The sequence below is a fragment of the Sciurus vulgaris genome (genome assembly GCF_902686455.1).
Source record: "Sciurus vulgaris genome assembly, chromosome: X".
NCBI lineage: Eukaryota > Metazoa > Chordata > Mammalia > Rodentia > Sciuridae > Sciurus > Sciurus vulgaris.
The window spans coordinates 13,338,056-13,344,055 of NC_136471.1; positions in this window are offsets into that span (position 1 = coordinate 13,338,056).

Here is a 6,000-nt window from a genome sequence, read left to right on the forward strand (position 1 = left end):
AAAAAAGATGAATCCAAGAAAGCAAGAGTCACAGTGGTGGTGGCAGTAATACAGCCCAGTTGGATGGCAGGCAGGGCACTAGCCCACATAACCCATGTTGGATGCTGTACAACACTGTGCCAAGAAGCGTAAAAGTTAAAACTGGTCTGCTCAGGAACCAAAGGCACTGGAACAGGGAGGGGAATCCAGCAGTTTCATTAACCTGGATGGTGGAGCCACGTTCCAGAATTACTCTAAGTTAGTATTTAACATCTCTTCATGCCCTCAGGCTGCTATGAGGGGAGAACCACATATAGCTCACTGATTTATTTTAGCTAATACATATTGTCTATTTCTCTCCAACTTGAGTGTAAATTCCACAGGCACTAGAATTTTAACTGTTTCATTTACTATTGTACCCTCAACCCCTTAGAATATGCCTAGCACATTATAGACACTAGTAAATATTTGCTGAATAAATGATAATGCAAGTCAATGTAAGATTGGTTCAATTCTAATCTCCTGGCATGTGAAACAGAGAAAAGAGTTATTAATAGATGGGGCAGTAAGAGTCATGAGAATGATCAGAATAGATTGTCCTTGTTTTTGAACTCAAAGAGAACATGAAGGATTCCTTCCTAATTATTCAGTATTCATCCCAGAGGGGATGGGAAAAAATATACAACAGGGTCAGGTGTGAGCAACACACCTATCTACATTTCATTAAGAAATCAATTCTTGGGAAATCCCCAGAAGACAGAGTCTTTCCTTTTAGCTTCAAGAGGTGACCCCAGACACCAGACAATTTCAGCGTCATTCTGAAATTGTATTAAAAATTCCTGATACCATGTCTTCCATGAACAGGTGGAAGAGAACAAAAGGAAAACAATTACTGAGATACCATGAGCTGAGGAAGGGTGAAATATGGACCTGGGGATGAAAACAGCCTGCCTTATTCTCCGTCCTGGGGAGGGGGAATCCATGAGATTCCGTTCTCATGTTCAGCTCAGGTTGGACACATACCCTCTCAGTGACAACAGGCCCATCGTCTACAGGTCTCATCTGATCCCAAACACTTGAAAAAGATAAATCTAGCCACAAAATAGTTCCCCCACCTGCTTTTCAGGTTACCCCTTTCACCAGCATAAGTAGGAAATGTCTCCAAGGCTCCAACATCAGTTACAGGTCTTTTTTGAATCAAGAGAGAAAGACATGGGCTGAGGGTGTGGCTCAGTGGTAGAGCACTTGCCTAGTATGCATGAGGTCCTGGGTTCAATCCCCAGCACTATGAGGGGAAAAGAAAAAGGAAACATGGGTAGGGGGACCTGGGAATACAGCTCTCAGTTGGTAGAGTGCTTGCCTTACAAGCACAAGGTCCTGAGTTCTAATCCCCGGTACCGTAAAAAAAAAAAAAAAAAAAAAAGTGGGTACATTTCACACCCTCTTCATCTCCCCCTCTCTGAGGCAGCATTAAAGAATGTGGGTATGATGGCATGCCCCTGTAATCCCAGAGGTTTGGGAGGCTGAGGCAGGAGGATCACAAGTTCAAAGCCAGTCTCAGTGACAGTGAGGTGCTAAGCAACTCAGTGAGACCCTGTCTCTAAGTACAATATTAAAAAAAGCTGGGAATGTGGCTCAGTGGTTGAGTGCCCCCGAGTTCAATCTCCCGGTACCCACCCACCCCAAATAAAATAAAATCACTAAAATAATATCTCCAGTCAAAAAAATAAGGGTCAGCAGCTTAGAAAAATGTGTTTGGGACCTAGAGAGAAATGAAATGTCTCCTATGTTGGTCCAAAATGCAAGTTCTTTCTGAGGGGCTGTGTGGGGATTCATGGCCCACAAAGAGCAAGGAAAAGATAAGAATGTGCCCAGCTGATTTTATCTATGACCATGGTTTACAATTATGAAATGTACAATCATGACTGTGAGCAGAAACATTCTAAAGGGCACATCCATCCATCTCCTCACCATCCAAGCTGGAATTAGGACCGAAAGATGACTTATGAGAGAGTATTATGGTTTAGGGAAAGAACTATGGGGTGTATTCATGAGAAAGGCATGAATAAGATGGAAAGTCTTAAGACCTGGCTCTGCCACAGCAATCCTGGACAATATGTAACATATACAGGGACAGTGGAGTACACCTGAACCCAATGGGTAGCCAACACAGAGACTTCTTTTGGAGGGGGTATCCAGCTAAGTTGTAGAGGTTGGCCTCAAACGTGTACTCCTTCTGCCTCAGTCTCCTGAGTTGATGGACTACATGTGTGTGCCACAGTGCTCGGCTCAGAGATTTTTATTTTTTTAAAGACAAAATACAGGGGGCTGGGGTTGTGGCTCAGTAGTAGAATGCTTGCCTTGCACATGTGAGGCACTGGGTTTCATCCTCAGCACCCCATAAAAGCCATCTACTAAAAAAAATAAATAAATTTAAAGGCAAAATACAGCCAGGTGTGCTGGTGCATGCCTGTAATCCCAGCGGCTCAGGAGGCTGAGGCTGGAGGATCACAAGTTCGAAGCCAGCCTCAGCAACTTAGTGAGACCCTGTTTCAAAATAAAACAAAAAAGGACTAAGCCTGTGGCTCAGTGGTTAAGCACCCCTGGGTTCAACCCCCAGTAACAAAAAAAGAAAAAAGAAAAAATATGGTTTTACCTAAGATAGTACACCTGAAGTAGTGGGACAAACCACCTTCTACCAAGGAATTTCAAAAGTTGAATCTAAACATGAGGGGGAAAAAAATCAAGATTTCCTCACTGCAGGTGAGTGAAAACATAGACTTAAATAATGTATGTCAGTCAAATAAAGTTGATTGGGACAGCTTCCATTATATCAAGTTTATCCTGTGACCTTTGCTAAGAATATGCCACAGAGTTCATGTCTGTGAACCTTCTACGAGCTAGATATCCCAGGCAAATTTTAGAACCTCTCTGGGCCTTGGTTTCCTCATCAATAAAATGGAGGTAATAATGCCTAATTTAAAGGAATGGTATAGGGCTGGGGAGATAGCTCAGCTCAGCTGATACAGTCCTTGCCTTGCAAGCACAAGGCCCTGGGTTGGATCCCCAGTACCACCAAAAAAAAAAAAAAAAAAAAAAGGAATGGTATAAAAGCTAGGAATGATGTATAAAAAATGCCTAGAACATCATAGATATGACAGTAGTAATTCTACAATTATGTGATAGAAGAAATAATTGAAGTTCATTCTTACACCCTTCTGTCCTTAACCATTGCCGGTTGATGGAGGAGGATAGATGCCCTTTGACTCAGGATGGAGCTATGTTCCAATAAAGCTTTGGAAATGGCACTATCATCAGCTAATAATGAGACAGCCTATATCACTAGTAAGGATGAGTGAAGAACAGTCTTTTTTAAAAGTCAGATGAGTTTACAAGGCAATGCATGAAAAGCCATTGTCAGTGGTGCCTGTGAGTCTGCTGTTCCTCACAAGGCAGTGGACACCGGAGCCATGGAAGAGAACATTAAATGAGCTGGGGAGGAGGAGATATTTGAAGACAGGGAAAAACAAAGGCCTTCGAGTGACTTTCTAAAACAAATGGGGTGGGGCAGAGAGTGGGAGTGCAAGGATGGCAAAAAAGGACAGCTAAATAAAGGATGGAATCAAAGACTTTAAAAAAAAAAAAAAACCTGTGTATGTGTGTGTCCCTCCAACCAGACAATTGACTTGTTGAGAAAAGGCACCAGGTCAGCTTCCCCTAGGCGTTCCAGACCCCAGCAAAATGCCCAATACATGCTGGGTGCTCATGGAATGCTAAATAAGATTACAAAGTATGGGTAATAGAGAGTGTGCCAAAGCAAAAAGGAATCTTAATGAGATCCCTGAAAAGGTGAAAACTAACCCCCACCAGGAGCAGGGTAAGTGTAGGACTTTTTATGTCCTTCTTCTATCTTTTAGCTCAACTCCCCACTTTGAGAATAAGGTACCTGCACTTTCTACACCTGCTGGCACATCAAGTAGTTAACTACCAGCTGGGCCTCTCTGTGGGAGACAACTCCTTCCTCCCACAAAGCACTGCAGAGCCGAGATCTTACTGTATCGAAACATCAATAACAAAATATTACAGCCAGATTTCTGGTAGGTCCTACCCTGATTTAGCAAAACAGAGTAGCCTCTCATTTCCAGAGTTAATGGGACATCTCCAGCTGTGGCGGGCGAAACCCGGAGCCCAGGGTTATGCCACGTGCATGTAAAGATGGCAACTGGCAGAGAGCAAACGGCGTCCTGATTATGCCTGGAGAAAGGCAGAAAGCATTTACAATTGGCTGTATGATAATCGGTTCAGCTGCCTAGTGCGTGGACAGATATACTTTACATGTATGCTTGAGCTCGTGATCGCTTGACCTTTAACAGATTGGATGGACATATCTGGTTACAATTGCTTATGCATGAGACTGCTTATATATTGAGGGTGTGTCATCTGAAAAAACGGGAAGCTGCTTCATGAACTTCTGAAGAGTACGTGTCTTTTGTCCCGCTGGTCGGGCAGAAAGAGCAAGAAGCGGCGCGAGCTGCTTGAAGCAACCCAGGCTAAGAAGCGGCGGTTTTCCGTAAGTGGTGGCCTGTCCGAGGATCAGACGAGGATCGGACTGGGAATTGGTGAGCGCTCAGATAAATAAAAGACAGTTTCACTAGCGTAATTAATGAGAAGGTTTCCCTATTTGAGGAAAGGGTTGCCTTAAGGTTTTAACGGAAGGGTCCCCTAGAGAGGGAGCATAGCGGAAGATTCTCCTAGAGAGAGAATATATTGAAAGGCTGTCCCAAGAGACAGCGAAGGATGTCCCATAACAAATATGTGTAAGTTGCTATTTGTGTTACCTTTCCTTGTTTGGTTTCTGTTTGTTGTTGTTGTAGCGATGTATGCATTAGTTCGTTTCTGTCTGACTTACAAAAAACCAAAATCTCAAAAACAGTTAAGAGAAGGGGAAAAGATATTAGAAACTGTAGAAAAAGAACAATCAAGTCAAGCTTCTGAAAGAGAAAGTAGATGTTCAGACCTCTGTGCCTCTGCCAGAGCAGTATTAACTCCAGAGATGGGAGTACAGCCAATACCAACTTCGGTTGTCAGCCCATTACATAAAGGAACAGTGGGACTAGTTCTGGGGAAGAGTTCTTCTGCTTTAAAAGGATTAAATATTGTCCCTGGAGTTATAGACCCTGATTTTACAGGAGAAATAAAAATCCTTGCTTCTTCACCAAGAGATGTACCAATAATAGCTCAGGATGATCGCATAGCACAATTGTTGGTCTTACCCAGCTGCCATGATCAATATCCATCAAAAAATATTATTAGGGGAAATAAAGGATTAGGTTCTACTGGCCAAAATATGGTCATGTTAACATGGGGTTTAAAAGATAGGCCTATGACAAAGTTAGTGATAGAAGGCAAACGTTTTGAGGGCTTATTAGATACTGGGGCCGACAAAAGTATTATCAAAATTACAGAATGGCCCAAAGCCTGGCCACTTCAGCAGGCAGATCATACTTTAAGGGGATTGGGTATGGCTTCCAATCCTAACAAAAGCACAGCCATATTAAAATGGAAGGTGGCTAACCAGGAGTTATGTTCTGATACTGCCCGACGTAATGCAGTTGCGGGCAATCCTCAATGGAATCTAAACATGCTGACAGGCCAAGGACTGTATGAAGGGCAAGGTAATCAGATTAATTTCCACCCTGGTGTGTATCAACAAATTAACCCTCAACTTTTAATCTATCATTATATGGATGATATTTTGCTAGCTCATAAGGAAAAACCTGTCTTAGAGCAATGTTATAATTCCTTACTAAAGTCACTTGAAAGATGGGGCTTACACATTGCCATTAATAAAGTACAAATCACAGACACCAAAAACTTCCTGGGATCTATCATAAATCAAACTATGGTTAAACCCGCAAAAATTACCATTCAGGTGGATGAGCTTAGAACTTTAAATGATTTTCAAAAACTTTTGGGTGATATTAATTGGATTAGACCTTACCTTCATTTACCCACCTCAAG